Source organism: Podarcis tiliguerta, assembly GCF_965153285.1.
Source record: "Podarcis tiliguerta genome assembly, chromosome: 13".
NCBI lineage: Eukaryota > Metazoa > Chordata > Lepidosauria > Squamata > Lacertidae > Podarcis > Podarcis tiliguerta.
The window spans coordinates 6878884-6905858 of NC_139546.1; the positions used below are offsets into that span (position 1 = coordinate 6878884).

The 26975-nt window shown below is 43.5% G+C and overlaps 1 long non-coding RNA gene across 1 annotated transcript; it reads left to right on the plus strand.

Annotated features, from left to right (window-relative positions):
* The first annotated feature begins 2410 nt into the window (after positions 1–2410).
* LOC310661724 lies at positions 2411–3777 on the plus strand. The gene is made up of 2 exons (XR_014504103.1): positions 2411–2907; positions 3124–3777. It is a non-coding gene; the product is annotated as an uncharacterized lncRNA (long non-coding RNA).
* Positions 3778–26975: the final 23198 nt, after the last annotated feature.

Genomic DNA, 26975 nt, shown 5'->3' on the forward strand with positions numbered 1-26975 from the left:
AAAATCTAATTCATCCGAGGATCACAGGGCAGTTTACAATATAAAAGCACAAAAATACATACCATAATAACCAACAAAAACAATGCTCTTCCCCCCAGTTCCTGAGGGAAAATTCCACAAGCAGGAGCCACCATAGAAAAGGCCTACTCTTGCTTTCCAACCCTCCAGACCTCTCATGAAAGAAGCATATGAGGAAAGGGCCTCAGATGATGATCAAAGGGGCTGGGTCAGTTCATATGGGCATCAGGGCAGCTGTGTGGCAGTTCTGAAAGACTGCATAACTACATTTACACCTCTGTTGAACTGGTGGAGTGTCTCTGGGTCAATAGGAGTCTGATCTGTTTGCAAGTCCCTGAACAAGAGTGTGACAACTGCAGACACTGAACTGGGCCATCCTTGCCCTTCCCCAAGGTGGATCTTGGGACTGTAGGCAGAAGGTAAGTTGGTGTTTGGTGTTTCATGGTGGGACCTGTGATCCCCACTCCCTGTGGAAGCAGACTGGGTCCACCCTCTAAGCAAAGTGAGCCAAGGTACCACAACATTGAGAAGACCCATCACTGAGAAGATTCATTTGGGGGTGCCAGATTTTGGCTTTGCTGAGGGCACCATACTACCAAAGATTACCAAAGTCCGCCAGGTGCCAGTTGCTTCTGGTGGCTGATGAGGGGGCAGTGAAGGAGAGATTGGTAGCTCAATCTCAGCTACTAATCTGAATGTTACAGTTGTTCCCCCCTCTCCTCTTTCCACTTCTGGCAGCAGTTTTCAGGATCGGCACTGCCTTCGCTGTTCCCTTCCTAGCCACTGCATGGAGGGCACATGTGCCAGTTAGGAGAGGGAAGAAAAGTTGTTGGGGGCATTTTAAAATCGCAACCTTCTCTCAGCCCCTTCCGTGAGTTTAGTTGCTTGCCTGTTCTCCACTGCAAGGAGTTGGGGGTGGGAATCCTTAGTAGCCTAACTGGACTTCTGACAGCATGTCAATTCTCAGGCAGGAGCTAAAATGTTATGGGAACTGGGCAGCAGCAATAGGAATTTGCCTTCATTCATGCATTTCAAAACACATGGCAGGGCTTTAGCTCAGTGGCTGTCAAGCTTTTTTTCTCTGGGCCACACGTTTCAGAATGAAAATTTGCTGGTGCCACACCGTATTTTTTTTCATTGATAAGAAATATGTTGGAAAACAAAAAGAAACCACAACCAGCAGTGCTTGATATATAACATAGAACACAATAACTTTATAATATGACCATGGGACACCCAGAAAGTATGAAACAATCCAGCTACATAAGAACATGAATCATTTCCAAAACGGTATGATAAACAAGCCTCTTGCATACGTATCTTATAAATATGTACACAAACTCAATGAGAGGTGTGAGTTTGCTTTTGCCGGGTAACTTCATTTACAGTATATTAGGTATAATTTGAGAAGAGCAAAGTCTCACCTCCTCATCAACACAACAAAGGCTTTCGCTTTCCAGATCCTTCTTATTTGTCACAGCTGAAAATCTCAGCAATATGTTCTGCAGAACTGCAAAATAAGAGCCAATTCTCTTGAAAAGAGGTGTGGATACTGTTTCTGGTTGAATATCAAAACAAAAAGCATTTTGATGTTATACTATACAGTGGTACCCCGCAAGATGAATGCCTCGGAAGACGAAAAACTCGCAAGACAAAAGGGTTTTTCGTTTTCTGAGGTGCTTTGCAAGACGGATTTTCCTAAGGGCTTGCTTCTCTAGACGAAACGGCCCTGCCTCTCGTGTCATGGCGACGGTCACTGCACGCACGCACGCACGTTCCCTTCCCCGCTCCTCCGGCTCCCTCCCACCTTCCGGCTGCCGACTCCTCCGGCTCCCTCTGACCTTCCGGCTGACCTCCCACCGCCCTCACGCCACTGCCAACTCCCCTCAGAGAGCCGTTGCCGCCAGCGCCTCTCTCTCCCTGGAGTCGCGCTCCTGAGCCCCGCCGCCCTCCAGCAGCCGCGTCGCACGGTGGCCACAACGCGCGGGTGAGTCTGAGGTAACAGCTGCGGCAGCTGTCCTGCTTCTTCCTGCCCCTCCCCGCCGTTGTCAGTGTTTAAATGCAGAGGTGCTTCGCAAGACGAAAAAACTCGCACAACGAAAAAACTCGCAGAACGAATTAATTTCGTCTTGCGAGGCACCACTGTACAGTCATACCTCATGATACGTCCGCTTCATGGTTCTTTCAGGTTACATCCTGGAAAGGACTACTTCCGGGTTTCGCCGCTTGCGCAGAAGCAGTGAATCGCAACTCACACGTGTGCAGACGCACCACTGCAGGTTGCACTCTTTTCATGTTGCGAACGGGCCTCTGGAACGGATCCCGTTTGCAACCAGAAGTACCATGGTACTACACGGAAATGTTTAAATGTTTCTTTTATTGTCTTTGACACACTTGCCATCCTCTCCTGCCACACCAACGCGGTGCACCACACCCTTTGAGAACCACTGCTCTGGAGGTTGGCTTCTTTGTCAGAATGGCTACCAGCACAGAAACGTGGTTGGTGGTGGTGGCGGCGCCCCCATTCAGGTAAATTGCGCTGGTAATGTTGGCTGTTAGGACAAAGAGTAGGCAGAAGACAACGTATAACTGCATCCAACCAACTCAGTCTGTTTGGAGGCACCAGGAGAAGGGAAAATGTTCTCTTCCCCCACACCTCCACACACACACACCTTGTTTGCTGATTAAAAATAAGTTTCTCAATGCAGTCATCTTTCCTCCCTACAGAGAAGTGCAAACTTCAGCAACTGAACGATTCACAACACCACACCAACGCAATGATGTGGCGCTTTGAGATAAAGTAAAATGTCCATTTGCTTGAAAATCTGAAGTTCTCTTCTTCACAGAATTGTGCATATGGAGAAGACTGAATTGGGCACTCTCCAATTGGTAAGAAGAAATGTGCTGTGAAATAATTATGTCTTTTTTTTAAAAAAAAAAAAAAAGATGGAGGAAGGATGCTAAATTCTCCATTTGCAAGGTCTGCACTTCTTTAGAAAGAAATCTCTTGATGTTAGTCACCCGTAGCTATTTTATTTCACTCTGTGCTTTGTAACAGCTCATATGTAAATCATTTATATGTGATCTGTTCTCTTATTCTTGCAGTGGAAGGAAGCACCAGTCAACTTCTGATTTCACCCTCTGCAAAGCCTTTCTCCACCCTTGCCACAATATATAATATTGTGGTCTGTCCAGTAGGATTGTGTCAAAATTGGCCAAGTTGATCAGCATTTGTCCTTCAGTTTTTCCAAATTTTTCTTTCCCAGTGAAAGGTTTCTCCTTTTCTTCCTCATTGTCTTGCTACTACAGAATTTCTGCAGGGTGGGATTTTGAGCTTACCTTATAATTGCAATGTGGCTTGAAGGTGGAGTTACTCTCCCTGCCCCACAACACTCCGCAATCTCATTGGTTGCTTCCTGATCTTGAAAGAGCCCCATGGGAGGAGTTTCCTCCTGATATTTCCCCCCTGGGTTTCAATTGATGTGCCAGCAGCTGAGAAGCCTGCAGAGTGAAGACCACTGACGGGTGAGATTTGTAGAACAGAAGACCATTCACAAGCATCCCTCCACCACCTCAAAAGCAGGATAAGTGCACCCAAAGCCTTGCACCCCACCCATGAGACATTTTCTCGCCATTTTGATAACTTTTTAATGCAATACCTTTTCTTGTTAATCGATGGAGAATGCTTATAAAAATGCAGGAGAAATTTCAGTCGCAACACTAGACAAAATAAATAATAAATACCGTATTTTTTGCTCTATAAGTCTCATTTTTTCCCTCCCAAAAAGTAAGGGGAAATGTGTGCGCGTCTTATGGAGCGAATACAGGCTGCACAGCTATCCCAGAAGCCAGAACAGCAAGAGGGATCGCTGCTTTCGCTGCGCAGCGATCCCTCTTGCTGTTCTGGCTTCTGAGATTCAGAATATTATTTTTTCTTGTTTTATGGTCTGGTGCGTCCTTTGGGTGAAAAATACGGTAAATAAGCAACCCCACTACGGTGGTACCTCTGGTTACAGATGCTTCAGGTTACAGACGCCGCTAACCCAGAAATAGTACCTCGGGTTAAGAACTTTGCTTCAGGATGAGAACAGAAATTGTGCGGCAGCAGCAGGAGGCCCCATTAGCTAAAGTGGTATCTCAGGTTAAGAACAGTTTCAGGTTAAGAACGGACCTCCAGAATGAATTAAGTTCTTAACCCAAGATACCACTGTAACTCTTTAAAACAAAATATTTCCCCTTCTTCCAAAGGACTATAGACTTGCCAAGTAGATCATGAGATGTGGTTGTTGTTGTTTTTGTTTAAGTGGCAAGGGAAATAAAGAGAAAATGAATTTCAAGCATTCTTTCTTGAAAGAATGTGTTATCTTTGACAATACGGCCGTGGCATATTTTACCGCTTGCATTAACTAGAATATAGGATTGCCATGTGAGGCTGCAGTTCAAAGCACACATACTAATGAGCGAGCTCCATTGAGAACAGCAGGACTTACTTATGAGTAAGCATGCGAAAGAGTAAGCTGTTTAGTGTGCAGCCTTGGTAAGAATTTTTCTCAGTTAATTGGGACTGGATTGAATAATTTGAAAACTTGATTAATATAGACAAAATAAATCAGCCTCTGGTAGATTTGGAGTCATTTCAGCTCTAGTCTGAAAGAAAAAAGGCAAGGATTTTCTTCAGCCGTACACTTGTTGTTGTGGGTGATTGATGGATAATCCAGCCCTATGTCAGCACCGCAACAGATAGTTAATTGCACCGAGAGAATTATCCAACATCAGCACTTCAGTTTACTGACTTTTCCCAGAAAAGGACACAGAACTGCATCTATTTATCAAAACTAATCAGCATCAGCAGTCAATCTCCAGAGCTACTTGCCTTCCTTCTTCAGATAATCCTTGTTCTTTGTTTGTGGGACATGGCCGGTTTTCTTACATTGCTAGACGGGCTTAGATGTTCCAGCTTCCTGTCTGGGATTTGACCACAGGACTTTTGTTGTGCTGCTAAAGTGAAAATCAAAACTAATTTTGGTGGTTTAGTCTATAATGAGCCCAAATCCATGTTGTGCTGGATATTCTGAGAGACTGGATGATAAACAAAATTAACAGGTCTGGATGGTATGCAACACTAACAAACAAACAAAAAAATCATTCTGCAAAGTACAGTGGTGCCCCGCAAGACGAATGCCTCGCAAGATGAAAAACTCGCTAGACGAAAGAGTTTTCCATTTTTTGAGTCGTTCCGCAAGACGAATTTCCCTATGGGCTTGCTTCGCAAGACGAAACGTCTTGCGAGTTCTTGCGAGTTTGTTTCCTTTTTCTTAAAGCCGCTAAGCCGCTAGGCCGTTAATAGCCGCTAAGCCGCTAAGCCGTTAATAGCCGCTAAGCCGCTAATAGCCGCTAAGCCGCTAAGCCGCCAATAGCCGTGCTTCGCAAGACGAAGAGACTCACAGAACGGATTAATTTCATCTTGCGAGGCACCACTGTAACAGTTAGCTCGAATAGGGCACTCAACAACCCATCCACCACACGTGTCTGCCACTGCTGCCCCTTTTATAGAAAATCTGGTGTTGTTAACAGTCCTAGGCAGTTGAGTCTAGCTGCCATTTCAGTTTCCATTGGAGTATCAAAGGGCATTTGTTTACGGTCAGCTCAAACCCAACACTGACCCTGAAGTAGAATTTTTGCACAAAGGGCCGTAAGTGGGGAAAGTACAGAAGCAATTTTTATCACCTAATACCAGCCTTAAAAATACATTTTCATGAGACCTTTTAAGCGTGACTACCTTGCCACTAGCAGACAATTTTCTATGGATTCATTGCACTGTAACATTTAAAGGCCTACTACAACCATATGAGGCAGGATTGGTCACATATATTGCAAAACTGGGAAAGAACTTTTCTTACAGGCAGAGCTGTCTCCAGACATTCTGCTGCCTGAGGCAAAGGGCGAGATGGCTTAGTGCCCCCAAGGCACATGCAGAAGCCAATTGGATTGGTGTTGAACCTTGCTCCAGTACTGAGGAAAGGGCAGGTTCTTCCACTGCACTTGAGGGCAGCAGGCTAGTGCAGTGGGTACAGGGCAGGCCACATGGCGCTCATAGTTCTGTCCACTTCCTGCATCTCAGCATCTGCTGCCTGAGGCAGCTGCCTCACTCTGCCTCATCATAGGGCTGGCCCTGCTTACAGAGGTGAAGATATAGTGTCAGACAGAGCGGATAATACTGGAAATACATGTGAAAGGCTGCACTGGATGAATCCCAAGCCGGAATTAAGACTGCCGGAAGAAACATCAACAACCTCAGATATGCAGATGACACAACCTTGATGGCAGAAAGTGAGGAGGAATTAAAGAACCTTTTAATGAGGGTGAAAGAGGAGAGCGCAAAATATGGTTTGAAGCACAACATGAAAAAAACTAAGATCGTGGCCACTGGTCCCATCACCTCCTGGCAAATAGATGGGGAAGATATGGAGGCAGTGAGAGATTTTACTTTCTTCGGTTCCATGATCACTGCAGATGGTGACAGCAGCTATGAAATTAAAAGACGCCTGCTTCTTGGGAGAAAAGCAATGACAAACCTAGACAACATCTTAAAAAGCAGAGACATCACCTTGCCAACAAAGGTCCATATAGTAAAGCTATGGTTTTCCCAGTAGTGATGCAGGGAAGTGAGAGCTGGACCAGAAAAAAGGCTGATCACCAAAGAATTGATGCTTTTGAATTATGGTGCTGGAGGAGACTCTTGAGAGTTCCGTGGACTGCAAGAAGATCAACCCTATCTATTCTTAAGGAAATCAGCCCTGAGTGCTCACTGGAAGGACAGATCCTGAAGCTGAGGCTCCAATACTTTGGCCACCTCATGAGAAGAGAAGACTCCCTGGAAAAGACCCTGATGTTGGGAAAGATGGAGGGCACAAGGAGAAGGGGGCGGCAGAGGACGAGAGGGCTGGATAGTGTTCTCGAAGCTACTAACATGAGTTTAACCAAACTGTGGGAGGCAGTGGAAGACAGGAGTGCCTGGCGTGCTCTGGTCCATTGGGTCAAGAAGAGTCGGACACAACTAAATGACTAAACAACAACAACAATAAGTCAGAGGTAGAGGAAGAGCACATGCCTGCTTGCAGAAGGTTCCAGGAGAAATCTTTAGCATTCTCTATTCAAGCTAACCTTCTGGAAAAATGAAAATGTGCCCTCTACATGTTTTGTACCACACTTCCCATCATCCCCAACCATTAAGCATGCTGGCTGGGGCCGACAGAGGTTGGACTCCAACAGCATCTTGAAGGTACCAGGTTGGGAAAGGCTGTAAATGATCTCGGGATTCAGGTCCAGGGGAAATCCACAGCAAGGCCAAGCAAATAGTAATGGCTGCATGGACCAACAGCTTGGTTCTTTATAAAGCAGCGTCATATTTTAAAAAATTCTGTACACAGAAAAATACATATTAGGGAGGAGGATTGTAGTGTAACATCCTTTCCAACACACCTGGATTTTAAAATGGCACAGCCCTGAGACAGGTTGACCTCTGTTTGTGAACCATAGGCCAGAGTGATTTGTGGAAGAAATTCCATCCAGATAAATATTACGTTGGCACAGCAAAAAAACCAACAACAACCAGAGCTGATTTCATAATCTCATGTGACCCCGTTGGCTAATTTCATCTTAACCATGCAAAATCTCTTCCTGAAGTAGCCAGCGTCAACTTTTCCCATGCCAAAAGTTTGCAGTCAGGGAATGCAAAGCTGCTGAATTAGGAATTTAGTCTTTTGCAGAGACAGGATTTAAATTTGACTTATTATTTGGGGCGAGGGGGACTGGGCTGCCTTTTCAGCTGAATCTGCTACCTGTTCCAGCTTCCTTTTTTCTCTTCTACAGTGGTACCCTGGGTTACAGACGCTTCAGGGTACAGGCGCTTCAGGTTACAGTCTCCGCTAACCCAGAAATAGTACCTCGGGTTAAGAATTTTGTTTCAGGATGAGAACAGAAATTGGGCGGCAGCAGCGGGAGGCCCCATTAGCTAAAGTGGTGCTTCAGGTTAAGAACAGTTTCAGGTTAAGAATGGACCTCCAGAATGAATTAAGTTCTTAACCAGAGGTACCACTGTACTGTATGTCTGGATGCACTTCTGTATTTCCAAGTTACCTGGGAATTCACCGGAGCCCAGCTGCAGTATCTCTCAGCTGTGTGCCATTGCAATTATAAGAGAAAAAGGGATGCATCCATGGTGAGCTCTGGCACTTCTTTCTCTAGAAAAATAACACTGGGTACTATACCCTCCAACATTTCTCATACGAAAATAGGGCCGTCCCATTCTATAATAATAATTTTACTATTTATACCCCACACATCTATTTTTTTTAATGATATTTATTAAGATTTTAAAATTACAGAGAAAAAAGAGAAACAGAAAAAGAACAAAAATAGACAAGAAAAAAAATGATTAAACAATACAAGTCAATAAAAAGAAAAGAGAGAGAAAAAACAAAACACACAATACATCAAAACCAAAAAACAAAAGCAAAGAAAAAATTTAAAAGCAAATCCAATATTCCCAAATCTTTATCTTTCATTAACTTGTTTCATCGACCTCCTCACACCTCCCTTTTTTGTATTCCAGTTATTAATTATCTCAGCAAATCCTTTCCATCTTTCACTATATTCTGTCAATAATTTACCTTAATTTATTTTAACCTTATCTTACCACAAAAAGCCCTAAAGCTTGAATCTTAAAACTTATTTATACATAATTCCTTATAGCATTTCTACTAAAGCCAAATAGTTTCATTCCAGCATTTTTCCTAACACTCATTAATTTTGCAATAATTCTCTAAATATTTTTTTTCAATCTTCATCCATCGTCTCTTCTTCCTGGTATACCCCACACATCTAATTGGGTTGCCCCAGCACTCTGGGCAGCTTCCAACATATATAAAATATTTTAAAAAAACCCTTCCCTATGCAGGATTGTCTTCAGACAGCTCGGGGGGTCGGATAACTCCATACCATCCAACATTTCTGCAATGAAAATAGGAACATCCTAAGGAAAAGTGGGAGATTCCAGGATCAAATCAGAAACAAGGATGGCTTCTCTAAATCAGGGCTGTCCCTGGAAAATGGGGAAACTTGGAGGGTCTGCTGGGTACACTTAACAAAAAAATGATCATGTGCCCACCCTATTTACAAAGACATCATGAGTGTGTAGCTTTACCTTTCAAAAGGGGGTAGAAGGGTGAGGAGAGAAGAATCTCTCTACCTTCTCCACTTTCCATCACTTCAATCTTTGAGGTGTAAAAGCAGGGCTCCACCACCAGTTTATGTGCAAACAGGGCAAGCTTCTAAATTAATAATCATCATATTCAGTTTGGCCCAAAGAAGATGCAATTTTGTTCAAGAGACAATATTTTCAGAGCCTAGTTCATGCTTTTCAAGGGGAGCTACATAGAGGTCCTGACGACCCCCAGCCATCTTCACCAGATCTTTGTTTTCAAAGCAAGAGGGACCATTTGGAGACATTCAGAACGGAGGGTAGAGGGAGTCATTTGACTTCCGGGTGTGGGAGATTACTTATTAACCTTACATTTATGAGGGGGCCTGGAGGCTTTTTCTCCATTATTTCTTCTTCTGCTGCTTCGTTTGGAAAAAAAAAATTGCCTACAAAGGTAAAAGCTTCACTGAGTGGTCGGGAAATATGGCTCCCGAAATATACATTTCCAGGGACATTATTCCAAACCCCACTTAAAAAGCACGAGGTAGCAGATGCACTTTCTAGCCCACTCAATGAACTTTTAGCTTTAAAGAAGTTTTTAAAAAAGAAAAAAAGGAAAAGGAATAATGAAGAACAAGCCCTCGAATCACCTCATAAAGCTAACTGGTATTTCCCACGCCCTGAAAGTGGGCTGCCCCCACCCACTTTGCTTCAGAGTTTTGCCCTCTCCCCACACCCCTGAAAACTGGTAGATGTCTGCTGCAGATCCAATCAGCCCAAGTTTAAATTTCCCCCTGTGTAGAATTGCTTCATGAAGGAAATGACATGTAAGTTGAGTGCTCCATGTCAAGGCCCAGTTGGAATGGCAGTGCTGTCTTTCAATGGGGGCTAAGAGATCTACTTTGTGTGTGAAGACCCCCCCCCCCAAATAAAGACACAGTAGACACAGAATTTAGTTTTAAGGTTTGGGGCATGAATTTAGGCCACAACTTTATTGATTACAGCATGTGAGTGGTTGCTTAGGCATTGATTCCAGACTACCTGAACCTGCACAGTGGCAGGAACAGGACTGACACTGGGCACCACCATATGGCAGTAAGAGAAAGCATTCTGGGGGAGTGAGAATGTCTCCTTTGATCTCACAACTCACCCCAGATGCTCCCAGGGGCTCGGGCGTGACCCTAGCCCCTTGACAGGGTTTGGACAAAAGCAAGGCGAGTCTCTGGATTCCTTTAACGGAATTCCCTAGCAGCAGCAATGGAGGGGCAGGCACAGCCAACCATGTCCCCTCCGCAAAACATTGAACCAATGCCTATCCGCCAACCTTACAAAGTTGTGACGATTTACTACACGGTAGGCAAAAACCAAGTGGTACCAGCTAATCAGACAAATGGAAAAATTCCTACCAGGCCCCTGCTCCAAAACAGACGACCCCATGACAGGCATAGCAAGGTCAGAAGAACAAACCTAACTAAAGGGAGGGGAGGGAGGGGATCTGCTGCACGTCCCGTTGTTCACTCCCTGCTCCTGCCAACCTAGCAGTTTCAAAAGCACGTCAGAGTGCAAGTAGATAAATAGGTACCACTCCAGCGGGAAGGTAAAGGGTGTTTCCATGTGCTGCTCTGGTTTCGCCAGAAGCGGCTTAGTCATGCTGGCCTCATGGCCCAGAAAAACTGTCTGCGGACAAACGCTGGCTCCCTCAGCCAGTAAAGCGAGATGAGCATTGCAACCCCAGAGTTGGTCGCAAAAGGTCCTTTACCTTTACCTTTTTTTTACTTCCCCAGAACCAAGAAGACCCATTCCTATTTTGCAGAATGTGGAGAACAGACCAGATTTCATGCAGGATTGTAGATAAGAGGTATATAAGAGAGAGAGAAAAGGAAATTGTTGCATCCTCTTTAGATTTGCATATTATAATTTTAACTCACTGAGTTAAATTGATTTCTCCCCCCCACCCCCATCCCCGGCTAAACCTGGATAATTACAATCAAGCTCAGCACTGGTATTTCTTTTTTTCTTTTTTTAAAAAAGCTTCGACAAACCTCTCGTTCTTGATGTGCTTTGCACTCTGCCTCCTTGTAATTAGGTAATGTTCCAGAATCTTGGGCCAATTGGCACGAGAAACAGGTGCTTTGTTAGCATAGCACCGTTACAAGAGCTCTCCAGCCCATCTCCTTTGACGATTATGAAAAGCTCTTGTGAACTTGTTGGGCAATAGTGAGGACTCTGAATCAGAGGTGAAGTGGAGCAGCTATTTATTAAAACCGCTGGCTGTGATTACAGGAGTGGCACGCCTCAGATGATCAACATCTCTGCTTCTTGTTTTCTCCAAGGATACCTGTTAGAAATGCTCGTTTGAAGTTTAAAATGAAAAAGCAATCTCACCAAGGGGAAGAGCAAAACAAGAGGCACAAGTTGTTACCTGCTTTCCCCTTTTCTTGTGTTCTACATTTGCAAATGCTTTGGGTTGTTTAATAGATTATAATTCAGCGTGTCTTCAGGAGCAACACTGTGTTATATCATTTTATTCTATTTTACGTATTCTAAGCTTTCTTTCCTTTTTTATCTGGTGCAAATATTCTTTTTTTTTAAAAAAAATTATTAACATATAAAACACATACATATATATTAACACAATTACATAATACACATACATAACACACTACTGGTGCAAATATTCCAAACATTCAATAAAATAAACGGGGTGTGTATGTGTGTGTGTGTGTGTGTGTGTGTGTGAAGGTCACAGGTACCCATGGAAAATATGTAGGTCCTGAGTATCATTGCATTTAAGTATAGTTAAACTTGATCTTTATAGATCTAAATTTTAAATGTGTGGGGTTTTTAAAAAAACTTGGAGTGCTCTGGCTGTTTATTTTTTTAATAAACTTGACTTTCTGTCAAAAATGATTTTAAACTCTTTGGTGTTTTAAATGGATTGCTGCTTATATGAATTGTTTTGAAGCCTCTGTATTTTCTGTGTGAAACACCGCGAGGGTTGATTGTGGCAAACACGACAATCTATAAGTGTTTGGACTATTTAAAGCAACAGAGAAATGTGTATATATGAATGTCATTTGAAACCTCCCAATTCCCCTTCTTTTGAGATAAAACTCCTTGGTGACTCGTTCAAACCCTGCTTTCAGAAGCCTCCTTCTGTAGTTATGGGAATGCTATGGTGTTGCTCCTTTAGGTCAGGAACATGAGTTTATTGATACTGGAAAGACCTTCACGTATGACGGGGTTAGTAAACTTTTTCAGAGGGGGCTAGTCCGCTGTCCCTCATAATTTTTTATTCCTTCATTAAAAAATGAACGAATTCCTATGCCCCACAACTACCCCAGAGATGCATTTTAAATTAAAGCACACATTCTACTAATGTAAAAACACCAGGCAGGCCCCACAAATAACCCAGAGATGCATTTTAAATAAAAGCACACATTCTACACTTGTAAAAACACGCTGATTCCCGGATCAGCTGCAGGCCGGATTTAGAAAATGATTGGGCCGGATCCGGCCACTGGGCCTTAGTTTCCCTACCCATGATGTAAGACCACAGAGAGCCATGGCTCTACATATTTTTAGGGAACACTAATTGACCTAACAAGTTGCATTTTAGCTTTCTCATTGTTATTCTCATCTTTCTTAATTTGAACTATATTTGTATAACTATGCAAGTGATGGAACTTTTCTGCAATATTCACCCTCTTTTTGTCCCAGTAGGGGCATCTGATATTGCTGGTGTGACATCTGCATATGTTTCATTAATTGATGGGCAATTAACAAGGCATGTTTTAACCACTTCATCTGTATAGTTTCTGCCTCTGCTCTGTAAAACACACACAGGTGATTTATTCATCAGTGCTACCTTAACGTCTAAAAATTGCTGTTGGGGAACTCACAGCAGCAATGACATGAACGGCTGGTTTCTGACATATTGAGATTGTCCCATCTCACCTTATTAACAGAGTGCTTGCATTGATTTATGCATGGGTTTGGTGGGAACATTCAGTGAAGTATAAAGCCACTTTAAAAATGAGCAAATGCGGGTGGTGCTGTGGTCTAAATCAGTGAGCCTAGGGCTTGCTGATCAGAAGGTCGGTGGTTCGAATCCCTGCGATGGGGTGAGTGCCTGTTGCTCGGTCCAAGCTCCTGCCAACCTAGCAGTTTGAAAGCGCATCAAAGTGCAAGTAGATAAATAGGTTCCGCTCTGGTGGGAAGGTAAACGGCGTTTCCGTGCGCTGCTCTGGTTTCGCCAGAAGCGGCTTAGTCATGCTGGCCACATGACCCAGAAAAACTGTCTGCAGACAAAAGTCGGCTCGCTTGCCCAAGCGAGATGAGCGCCACAACCCCAGAGTCGTTTGCAACTGGACTTAACTGTCAGGGGTCCTTTACCTTTACCTTTACCTTTAGCCAAGCACAGACAGATTTACAAATTCTTGCATATCTGTGTGTGCGTGTGTGACAAATTCCAGAAGGAACATTCTGCTAGGCTGCAATAGATTGTCATGGATTGCTTTGAAGTCACTTCAGCACCAGATGAAAAGACAAATCGCCCCCCAATCGCCCCACCCACCCTGTCCTGTATTGTGCCGGAACAAAGATGGCAAGCCTAATATACACACACAAACACCTCTACTTACCACCACCAAATGAGTTTATGGCTTAGGTGACTTGTGAACCAGACAGTCAGTACATGAATCAGCCACCAGATTGCACTCTGTTTTCTTTTTTAATGAATTAAATGTCTCACTCTCACATAAACAAATCTGTGTATCTGGCATTAGACATGAGGCAAATTTGGTAATTATGTCTTTAGCCTCTTGGTAGCTATAGTCTTTCTTGGAGAGCACTCTGGTAAACAGCGGAATTTCCACAGCCCATAGGAAGGGCAAAAATATGAAATACTATTTGCACATTCAACAAAACAGGCCTCTCCCTGCCAGACATTGCTCATACAGCTTCTCTGATGGCATGTGCTCTAAAATGTTAGTAAAATGACAGCCCTTTGATGATGTTTGGCTATTATTTGAGACACTTTGGCTGTAATTTCCAGCATTGCTTCAACACCAGGTGTGGATTTTATGAGAGGAAAAGTAGTATTAGAGCGGTAATGTTATTCTGGTGATTACAGTGGAACAGCAGCTTTCACGAAATGCCCATGGAAGGGCTCATTCAGACATTCCTTTTCTCCTCAGATTGCTTCTATCTTCGAGCAAGGGTTTTTGTTTTTTTTTTAAAAAAAAAAAAGGAGGAGGAAGAAGAGGAGGAGGAAACACCAACTAGCTAAAACCCTGCAAACAAAAAAATTTATACATAGGGCTCATCAATGATTCTGTTTCTACCACAATTTGTAGGCACAGGTCAGTAGTTTCCAGACATGATGGGTGCAAATGGGGTTTGTTTGTTTGTTTGTTTGTTTGCCCCACTGCTTTTCCCAGGTAAACACACTGTTTACCACTGAATCAGAACAAATGGCAATCCGTAGAAAACCTGATTGACATTTGTTTCAATTCATCAGTAAACAGTGGGTTTTCCAGATAAAAGTGGTAGGACGAAACAAACAAACAAAGCACCCCACTTGGACCCCTGCATGGAAATCATAGGCCAGTGCGTACAAAACGAAAGTGTTAGTGAGCCCTTAGTTCACATCACTTTTCAGTTCTCTCTCTCCCTCTTCCTGGCCCCACTGCAGTCTTCTTTATCATCTTTAGAGTTTGTACAATGCAGTGCTCTATTGCAAAAGTAGCAGTAATGACAGGCGGAATCCCCCTTCTGAAATTTTTTTGATTCGCAGTGAAACTAATGTCGTCTCTTGTCAGAGAAGGTAGACCGTGAAAAAGAAGACTGATTTATTGCCCAAGAAGTTGGAATGTTCATAAACGCTTTGTACCATCAAAGGCCACAACCAGTTCAGCCATTTCGTGGCAAAGACTTCACTTTCGCAAGCACCATAAATATACACTCACCTAAGGCCATCCTTGTGATTGACACATAGAGTGCAGTTAGGAACAAGAATGTGCAATGAGATGAGTCCTGGGTTGAGTCCTGGTACCACCCATACCAGGACAATGTCAGGCAAGCTTCTGCCTTTTAAAATTCCCTTTCTTGCTCATTCCCTTTCCCCCACATTCTCATCTGTTTCCAGACCCCTGGATGAAGTCTGCACCCAGTCCCACCTTGCATGTCTCAAGCCCCTACAATGGAGACAGGTGCAAAATTTGTGGGTAGCATTTTTAAGGATTTTTGTGGGTGGGAAAGGCTGAAATTAGGGCCTTGCTCCTCACACCAGCTGAATGCCTCTGCACTCCACCTTGGAATAATGCAGGCACGTCCAACAGGTAGATCGTGATCTACCGGTAGATCACTGGATAGATTGCGGTATATCTCTCTATCCCCCCAGCTCACAGCCAGTATTTTATAATGTGAGAGGATTACAGTCTCTCTCTCTTTTTTTTAAATGATATTTATTAAAAGTTTTATAGTTACAAAGATAGAAGAAAAAAAGAAAAAGAAAACACAATATATATATATATATATAAAAGAAAGAAAAAAAATATAAAGTTAAAAAATTAAAAAATACATCAAAAAGCCAAAAAAGAAAACAATACCTCCACCCAACCAAGGAAAAAACACAAACATTTAAAAACACATATTTTTTTACATCTCTATCCTTCAATGACTTATGTCCATCAATTTGTTTCTGTGGGGCCGGGGCCTCCACTTGAATTTCTTGAGGAGCCGAAACAGTTTGTTCCATCATCTTCTCCCGAACTTGCTGTTTCAAAGTTTGTTCCTGAGTTACATCCTGAGTGGTTCCTGTTAAAATGTTCACTTTTTGTTCCATATCCAATACACTTTGTCCCAAAATGTCCATTTTCTTTACCGTCGAGTCCGTCTTCTCATGTAGTTGTTCCAGCAGAGCATTTATTTTTTCAAATGCATTCACTAGAGCTTCTTGTTTTTCCATTCTTATCCAGAAACTTTTCAAGGTCGCCTCTTTCTCAGCCCTTGATTCTTTAGTGGAAAGTTCCACTTCGCAGTTACAAATTGCAACAGTTTCAGAGGCTCCCTCTATAGGCAACAGTTTCTGTTTGTATCTATTCTTATTATTCCAAATCAAAATCCAGCATCAAAGTTACTGTTCAACTTCTCTCCTTTTGAGTACCAGAAGGACAATGCAAAAAATATATGTCTCTTATTCAACCGTCCATCAGGATGTATTCCATTCCCAGCTATTAATTTTCTCAGAATGAAGCTTTTTGACAGCCCGATCCCAGGCTCGAAACAGTGGTAAATTATCTCTTTTCCCTCACTCTCCCGCAGGTTTAAACCGTCCACAAAAAATTCCCCCCTCTTCTCCTGCTTCCAAGGGGGTATTCAGTATCTTAAATGATGAAAAATTAATACTTTACAGGGTATTTTCCCCAGGCTTTAGCTTGCGACGTCTTTGCTTTGATCTGTTTACAAAACGGAAGGCGGACTTCCTGTTTAGACCTTCACGTTCAAATGCCAAATTTAAATATTTAGTAGTCCAATTTTCTGTTTACTTACGAATATTTACTGATAGTCCAAATGTCCACTCAGGTGCAGCCAATTCCTCCTCCTCTGGAGTTGAATCCAACGCCTTCCTACTACCTGCCTCCTGCTCCAGCATCTCAGTGTTGCTTTGAGAAGTGACAGGCAGCAGGGGCATCTTACACATAGAGGCTAGTGGCTTGGGGCACCAGGGCGCCAAGTTCTGGAGGGCACCAGGGAAGAGGCGGAGGCTGGACACGGCGCCTCCCAGCATCAGCTGACTGCCCTCACCCGCCTGTGCCATGTCACGCCAAAGCAGTGGCGCGCATGAAGCCTCCGTCTGCCATGGCCACCATGGCATGAAGCGGCCAGCTGAGCCGGGGGGCGCCATGTCCAGCTTCTGCCTCTTCCTTGTTGGAGGAGCCGCCCTCCAGCCTCTGCCCGCCTCCTCCAGCCTTGCTGGCAGCGCCGTCCTCTCTAAAAACCTCTGGGAAACGGGGGGGGGGGGCACTGCCGGAGGGTGCTTTGCACCGGATATGCTTTAGATGGCCCTGATAGGCAGCCTTCTGTTTACCTCTGCCTCTTCCTCCCCCTCTGCCAATTCCTCTGCGGGCCATGTCTCTGACAGCTCTCCTCCTGAGATTGGGACACAATGAAGTTCCCCGAACCTGCTGCACGTCACCCGCTGCCATAAGTGGGAAAATCCATGAAATCATGATGTAAGGGCATGTCGAGGTTTTGCTACCTGATCCAAAGAGGAGAGAAGGTGAACTCAGTTGGGTTGTTGTTGTTGTTTTGGTAATTTTCAGCATCTTTTACCGAGTGTGCCATTCTCTGTCCAGAATCCTGGAGTATTTTGATCAACCTAATCCCCAAAGTGTTGGGTTTTTTCCTGCTCCAGTGAAGGTTATTTTAGAAAAATTGAATGGCTTCTGCATTTCATACACTGAAATGTTCCAATACATAAACAAATGTAAGGAGTGGAAGTGGAATAGAAAAATGAAATAAACTAATGAGTCCCTGGGATATTATATGTTGTTTACTTCACTCTGTTAAGCTTACAGTGTAAATCAGAAAGACTATTCTTCAGAAAGAACAAAATTCTAATTTTCCAAAATGTATGGCGGGCGGATGCATCCTGACTAATGAGTGAGAGGTTTTCGTCTTCTTCTGTTCCTAGCAAAATCTTTAATGCAGTCGTTTATTTTAGATATTTAAAGTTTTTTAAAAGTTCAAACAAGTCCCTGTTGTCATCTCTGCCAATGTAATGACACTGTTATGTGTAATTTATCATCAGTATGACATTTCAGTGGGACTGATGGGGAAGGGGAAATAACCAATTGCAGCATGGGACCTTGAAAGTTGCCGTTTCAAATGTCCTCCTTATTGGCAGAAATCCCTAAAAGAAAGTATCATTTCTCCTTTTGGCATTTCAAAAATCTTTGCAGTTGTATTTGATTAAACACTCTGTTAATGCCCAAGACAATTATCAATTTATCATCAAGGGCATTGAGTAAAGATATTCTGATATACATAGATCCCTGCAATTGTATTCCAGCATCTGCAGTAGAGGAACATTCTTTTCCAGGCACAATCCGAGATGCTTAATATTGCTAGTTCGCTACTGAGAGACAAGTTCCTGTGGCCTGAGTCATAATTAGGATGGTTTTCTGAGCTTTCCCAGACAGAAGAAGAAGAGGAGGAGGAGGAGAAAACTCAGTTTAAAAACCATTTTTTTTTCATGAGGAAAAAAGTCTCAGAATGTTGGCACAGTTGGGGGAGCTTCCCGCCACTCACCCAGGGCCGGATTTAGTATTGATGAGGCCCTAAGTTACTGGAGAGGGATGCAGGTGGCGCTGTGGGTTAAACCACAGAGCCTAGGACTTGCCAATCAGAAGGTTGGCGGTTCGAATCCCCTCGACGGGGTGAGCTCCCGTTGCTCTGTCCCTGCTCCTGCCAACCTAGCAGTTGGAAAGCACGTCCAAGGGCAAGTAGATAAATAGGTACCGTTCCAGTGGGAAGGCAAACAGCGTTTCCGTGTGCCGCTCTGGTTTCCCAGAAGCGGCTTAGTCATGCTGGCCACATGACCCGGAAGCTGTACGCCGGCTCCCTCGGCCAATAAAGTCAGATGAGCTCCGCAACCCCAGAGTCGGCTACGACTGAACCTAATGGTCAGGGGTCCCTTTACCTTTACCTAAGCTACTGGAGGTAATGGGGCCCTTTATATGTCCAGCTAACCTTTGACAACAACAAATGGTCGCTGTTTTTGGTGTTGAATGTATTCTATATGCTAATTTATGGACCTAATAGGTATCTAAAGCCATTTACACATAACAAAATATGTATTTTATCAACGTAATTGTTGAACTGAGATACAATTAAGTATATTAATAGTGAAATACAATTAAGAAGAAGTATATTTGGGGGGGCAAGAGAGTGGGGGCCTAAGCTATTGCTTATTTAGCTTATACGTAACTCTGGCACTGCACTCACTCCCATATTAGAGTTGATGCAAATGGAATCCCTGATTTGGACTTTGTGCAGAGCATATACTAATGACCTCTCCACCACAAGAAAGAGTTGCAAAAAGTTTCACTGCAAAAAGTCTTAAACTAGTTACAAATTGCAAATACAAAATAACATATTGTGCTTAAACAAGCTAGCAATGCAATCCAGGCTTTTTAAAGTCTTTAAGTCCAAAGTTTCCCCCTCTCTCTGATCCCAGAGAAAGATCCTGTACAAGCAACTTCCTTGTTCAACAATACTGGGCTGACTCACTGGCTCCAACGACTGCTGGGTTCTCAAATTTCCCAAGGATTAATCATCCACGGAAATGGAACCTTCTTATACAAATAGAAAAATAATATGGAAGATTATAGCGATATATGATCACAGTGGCGAGATTGTCATATGCACAAAGATGGAAGGACTTATTATTAACCTACTATGGAAGAATGGTTATTGAAATTAATGAATTTGGCTGAGATGGCAAAGTTGATGCGCTTAATTAGAGAAAAATCATTGTTGACATTTATTAATGATTGGGAACCCCTTATGGACTTTTTGCACAAAAAGGAAAGTGAGGTTGTAATAGCTGGGTTTGAAGACTGAATAAAAGGTTGGTTTATAGAAAGTAAAAGCTGGATGTTATTATGAAGCAAGAGTTTTGCCCAAGCTTTTACAGCTGATCAACAGAGAATTGGAAGACTTTTCCTTTTATTTCTTTCCGTTTCTACGTTAAAAACTCTTGATATGTGTATTGATTCTGTATATCGCCTTTTCTTTGTTTTTCGAGCTTTATAAAACAAATGGCTTTTTAAAAAATGAAATGGAAATCTCCACCCTCTCCTGCCACAGTTAAACCTCCTTGTCTAATACACAACTCGCTTCATAGACACCGAATCCCTGGAGCCCTGGGTGCCCTGGCTACCACAACATTTTAAAGGAGGGGGCACCACAAAGTGCGGCACAGCCATGCATGCACGCTGGGGGGGGGGGGGCATGCACGCACTGCACCATCACACCCACTGGCATGTGCATACTACATCACCACACCCTGCTATGTGTGAGAGTGACATCAGCATGACGGGTGTGCGATGACATCATGTGCATGCTCCCCAGTGATGGCGCAAGGCTCTGGGCACCTGTGGTCACAGGGGCAAGCCCATGCTGCTGACTCGCTTTGCAAAAGGCATGCCTCTACATAAGTTTCCGAATACAACACATTTCAAATATATAACATTTTATGCACATTAAACTTATAATTTTAGCACCCCACTTCCCAAACGGAAGTATCTGTTGTGACTGGAATTGGCAGCCCAGATAACTGGCTGTCAATTGCTGAGGCGCTATAATAAAAATAAATAAATAAATAAATTTTATTTATACCCCGCCCTCCCTAGCCAAGGCTGGGCTCAAGGTGGCTAACACCAAAGATAAAAACAATTGATTGAAATACAGCTTAAAACAAGATTAAAATACAACATTAAAATATTAAAATGCAGCCTCATTTCAGTGGAAACTCAATCAAAAACTTTTTTGGGGGATAAAAACGTCAAGTCTTCACCAAGGCTAACTATCCAGACTGGTCCAACTTGGACCAGAAAAAAAGCCAGGGAAGTCCCCAAATAGGAGTTCCAACACAGAAGGAGAAAGGAAAAAAGAAAGAGGGGGAGGGAATCAAATTGATTCCAAGCCAAAGGCCAGGCGGAACAACTCTGTCATACAGGCCCTGCGGAAAGAAATCAGATCCTGCAGGGCCCTGGTCTCATGAGGCAGAGCATTCCACCAGGCTGGAGCCAGTGTTGAAAAGTCCCTGGCTCTGGTTGAGGCTAATCTAACTTCCTTAGGTCCCAGGACCTCTAGGGTGCTGCTATTTATGGACCTTAAGGTCCTCTGTGGGGCATATCGGGAGAGGCGGTCCTGTAGGTACAAGGGTCCTAGGCTGTGAAGGGCTTTAAAGGTCAAAATCAGCACCTTAAATCTGACCCTGTACTCCATCTGGACCCTGTACTCCAGCTGGAAAAGCACTGGGTGAATATGCTCCCATGGCAGAGACCCCATGAGGAGCCTCGCTGCAGCATTCTGCACCCGCTGGAGTTTCTGGGACAGCTTCAAGGGCAGCCCCGCATAGAGCGAATTACAGTAGTCAAGCCTGGAGGTGACCGTCGCATGAATCACTGTGGCCAGGTCGGGGCGGGAAAGGTAAGAGACCAACTGCTTGATACGGTGAAGGTGGAAGAATGTCGCCTTGGCTGTTGCTGTAACCTGCGCCTCCATGGAAAGGGAGGCATCAAGGATTACACCCAAACTCTTAATGGAAGGCACTGGCTCTAATTGGGTCCCCACAAGAGAAGGGAGTTGGTTATAAGCCTTATCCACATGGCCTGAGCATGCTCGCTGAGCTTACCACTTGGGTGCATACTAATTGGGTTTGCTTTGTTTTTTTCTGTTTGCTCCCAGGCCTAATTCACTGTACAAGGATGCACTGGAAACTCCAGCTCTCATGCAACTCAGAAGCACAGACACAAAAGTCTGAAAGCTACCTGCTGCTCTGAGCAGCACAAAGGAGTGAAATTTGCAATGTTTGGAGGAATTGTAAACGTATAAGAATTGAAGTAATGGGGGGGGGGAATCTAAAGTTACAAACTCATAGGTGTTTTAATATTATGGGGGAAATACCAGTTACAATGCAAATTATAAATGCAAAATCTTGGAAGAAACAGCATACACCAGCAATTTTTAAAAAATGGCAGTTTGGCGTAGGATTTTTGAGTATAAATAGATAGATGATAGATAGATAGATAGATAGATCAAGATAGATCTATAGATATAGGATAGATAGATAGATAGATAGATATAGATAGATAGATAGATAGATAGATAGATGATAGATAGATGATAGATAGATAGATAGATGATAGATAGATAGATTAGATAGATAGATAGATAGATATAGATATAGATAGATAGATGATAGATGATAGATAGATAGATGATAGATAGATAGATAGATAGATAGATAGATAGATAGATAGATAGATAGATAGACCTAGCATTACCGGGTTATAAATAAGATTAGAAGTGTTAGTTTTAGAGCAAAAGGAAAAGTTTCTCCCTCCTTGTTTCTAGTTGTTTCTAGTTTAGAAATTGCTGTAGGATATTTGGTAGTCTGTTCTGGTGTTCAGTAAAATAGATGACTCATCTTGGAGGGGGCAAGCCATGCAGCTGGTTTTCCAACTGCAGCAATCATTTTTAATTATTCCTACATTTAAAGCTAAATATGACAGCTGTATTTCCATGCAATAAGACTCAGTTGCCAGATTACAGTAGTTTTGCAATCAGGAAATGGCTCATTTGAAGGTACTTCTTTCTTACAAAAAGCCGGTTGATTTAGCAATAATACAGGACACACCTCTGCAGCACATGAATCAAATTAGCGATGAGCAGATTTCCCCAGTTCCAATCTGCTATTGTTCCATGAATTGGCTCTGCTCCACACTTTGCCCAGATTGCCTTCTGGGTTTAACTTTGGAGAGTTTCTAAAATTAACTCCAGAACTGGAGCATGTTGTTTCTTGCATCCTTGTGTTGCTTTTATTCATGTACATCTTTCCCTCTTCTAGATAACCATCATCATCAAACCTTTTATTGGCATCACATACAAACACCCATAGCAAATCAATACAGAATTACCGCCTTCCCAGTGACACAAATCATTTGTCAAATGAAAAAGGCAAAGCAGTCTAACATTACATCTCTAGGTTTCCAGGGAGATTAGACGTCTGCAATGTGTTTCGACGACAAAAAACCAGATAAAGATCTTTAGCCACTAACTTGATGAGCTCCTGATTATTTCCCAATACAGCGGTACCTCGGGTTAAGAACTTAATTCATTCTGGAGGTCTGTTCTTAACCTGAAACTGTTCTTAACCTGAAGCACTACTTTAGCTAATGGGGCCTCCTGCTGCCACTGCGCCACAGCTGCACGATTTCTGTTCTCATCCTGAAGCAAAGTTCTTAACCCAAGGTAATATTTCTAGGTTAGCGGAGTCTGTAACCTGAAGCGTATGTAACCTGAAGCGTATGTAACCTGAAGCGTATGTAACCAGAGGTACCACTGTAATAGAAAATGTATGACCTCTAACTCTGGTTTCCATTTGGGGATGCAGAGTTGATCTAGGAACTGCTGGCGGAGCTCAACATATAGTTTGCATTTAAGAACCATATGTGTAAGAGTTTCCACCTGATGGTCTTCACATGGGCAAATTCTTTCTCCTTCCACCATTCCCGAGAACCTTCCCGATAGGAGCTTTGAAGGATTTGAATTAAACCTGGCCAGCGAAAATGCCCTTCTTTCTTGAGGATTAAGCAAAAATTCAAGATAATTGTGGTTAATTTCATGTGCCCAAGAAAGTTGAAAGTTAAGAGGGGAACATCTTTTCTCAGCTGCTGCTGTTAGTTCCTGGTGTTCAATGTCCCACAGCCTAGTTTTGATTATAGCCTTGGCAGATAGTGGGGACATCAATGACAAAAATTTGTATTTTTCATCTTTGTTGGAAGCCGCCCAGAGTGGCTGGGGAAACCCAGCAAGATGGGTGGGGTACAAATAATAAATTATTATAATATTATTATTATTAATAATAATTCCACTGACAGTTCTAGATAACCAGTGTGTACGCAGCCACTTGTGTGTGTGAAAGAATAAATTTTGTTATGATCATGCCCAATATGGCTTCAAGACTCCTTTTCACACTGTGTTTCATCACTACTTGTTCGTGTTGGTAACCCTGATGAACAAAATTAGGAATGAGTGCCAGTGCTGCTTCCATGCCACATCTGGTTTGGAAATTTTCTCTTCCAATCCACTACATCCTGGCTGATCTGTTATGAATTTCCTTTTTTCTTCTCTGTTAATTTGTTTCCTTGTGTTAGGAAGACCGGTTGATAAGAACCTAGAATGGTTGGGAGTTACTGCCACCACTGGTTGGTTTTTCCATACAAATAACTGGGCACCGCTGAATAATCCAAAGTGACAAGGAACAGCTGAGGCAATTGGGAAAGGGTCGTTTGAGGACTCTTTATTGGCTCAGAACTGCACCTACAGGAATGGATGTATCATGCCTGACATTCCTCCCTTTTTTTGTAGCTTAATGATATTTTCTCGTGGGCATTCATGAGCTACTATCAGTAAGCTTAAGGGGAACAGATCTATTGACGCTGAAATGTAGCTGAAGGTTTTTTAGATCATGGCTACCCTTAGGCTTCTTGATCAATGGCACCTTGATTTAGTTTTGTGTACTGCAGTAAGTGGTTGATGTATTCCGGTTCCACTGATTTGATTTAGCAGCAAAACAGCTACCAACCCGGATTGTCAAGGTTTATCGTCAGCATTCAAATAAATTAATGCAAATTTGTTTTGATAGCAACAGCTACCTCCATGACAGCGTCTCTGACGGCATGTTAATTTGCTGCCATAGGTGTAAACTGAATTATTTCAGAGCTTTGCAAGGGATTTTACATAATCTTTTCTGAAACAACATGCTTGCTATCTGATGCTTGCTAGGTTGCAGTTATTAAGAGGCATCAGTGAACTTCTGCTAAAGCAAAGGCAGTTGTTTAAAATCCAGGATTCAGAAACTACATTGGTCAAAGGTTTTCTGACCCCCTCCAGCTCCTTTTCTCTTTTTTTCATAGGGTGGGGCTAGGATTGGGACAACGACATATGAAATCCAAAATGTACAGGTTACTTCTTGCAGTGGCCCAGAAGATCTGGATGAGCATTAGGTTGGTGGAGATGTTGGATAAATTTAAAAGGGGTTCCTAGACTGGAGGTGCCCCTCCTAGTAAATTGAAAGAAAAGGATGGAGGCTCCATCTTTGTTGAAATACAAATCTGCATAGGTAAAGGTAAAGGTACCCCTGCCCGTACGGGCCAGTCTTGACAGACTCTAGGGTTGCGCACCCATCTCGCTTAAGAGGCCGGGAGCCAGTGCTGTCTGCAGACACTTCCGGGTCACGTGGCCAGCGTGACAAGCTGCATCTGGCGAGCCAGCGCAGCACACGGAACGCCGTTTACCTTCCCGCCAGTAAGCGGTCCCTATTTATCTACTTGCACCTGGGGGTGCTTTTGAACTGCTAGGTTGGCAGGCGCTGGGGCCGAGCAATGGGATCGCACCCCGCCGCGGGGATTCGAACCACCGACCTGACGATCGGCAAGTCCTAGGCGCTGAGGTTTTACCCACAGTGCCACCCGCGTCCCCGCGTCTGCATAGGGACATAATAAAGTAGTTGCACAAAGTAATAAACCCCCCCCCCCGACAACAACAAGGTGAAGCTCAATCCAGATAAACCTGAGGTTCTGTTAGTTGGTGGCTCCCTAGTCTGGATGGATGGGAGGTTGCCTGCTCTTCATGGGGTTACACTCCCTCTTGGGGGTATTCCTGGATCCTTTGCTGTTGCTTGAGGCTCAGGTGGCCTCAGTGGTGCAGATTGCCTTCCATCAGCTTCAGCTGGTGGCCCAGCTTTGCCACTCTCTGGAAAGGGATAGCCAAATTCCTGTTGTCTATGCTGTGGCAACCTCTCGGTTAAATTACTGCAATGCTTTATATGTGGGGCCGCCTCTGAATACAGTTCTGTAAAGTCTTAAACAGTTCAGGACCACAGTGACTCAAGGTCCGCCTCTCCTCATATGAAACTGACCCAGTAAAGGTAAAGGACCCCTGGACAGTTAAGTCCAGTCAAAGGCGACGATGGGGTTGTGGCTCTCATCTCACTTTCAGGCCAAGGGTGCTGGAGTTTGTCCACAGACAGCTTTCCAGATCATGTGGCCAGCAGGACTAAACCGCTTCTGGTGCAACAGAACTCCATGATGGAAACCAGAGCACACAGAAATGCCTTTTACCTTCCCACCACAGTGGTACCTATTTATCTACTTGCACTGCTGTGCTTTTGAACTGCTAGGTTTGCAGAAGCTGGGACAGAGCAAAAGGAGCTCACCCCATTGTGGGGATTTTAACAGGGAGAAATGTAAAGTATTGCACTTGGGCAAAAAAAATGAGAGGCACAAATACAAGATGGGTGACACCTGGCTTGAGAGCAGTACATGTGAAAAGGATCTAGTAATAGTAATAGTGCCACTGTATTCTGCTCTGGTCAGACCTCACCTGGAGTACTGTGTCCAGTTCTGGGCACCACAGTTCAAGAAGGACACTGACAAACTGGAACGTGTCCAGAGGAGGGCAACCAAAATGGTCAAAGGCCTGGAAACGATGCCTTATGAGGAACGGCTAAGGGAGCTGGGCATGTTTAGCCTGGAGAAGAGGAGGTTAAGGGGTGATATGATAGCCATGTTCAAATATATAAAAGGATGTCACATAGAGGAGGGAGAAAGGTTGTTTTCTGCTGCTCCAGAGAAGCGGACACGGAGCAATGGATCCAAACTACAAGAAAGAAGATTCCACCTAAACATTAGGAAGAACTTCCTGACAGTAAGAGCTGTTTGACAGTGGAATTTGCTGCCAAGGAGTGTGGTGGAGTCTCCTTCTTTGGAGGTCTTTAAGCAGAGGCTTGACAACCATATGTCAGGAGTGCTCTGGTGGTGTTTCCTGCTTGGCAGGGGGTTGGACTCGATGGCCCTTGTGGTCTCTTCCAACTCTATGATTCTATTCTATGTTTCTATGAACCACTGACCTTCTGATCAGCAAGCCCAAGAGGCTCAGTGGTTTAGACCACAGCACC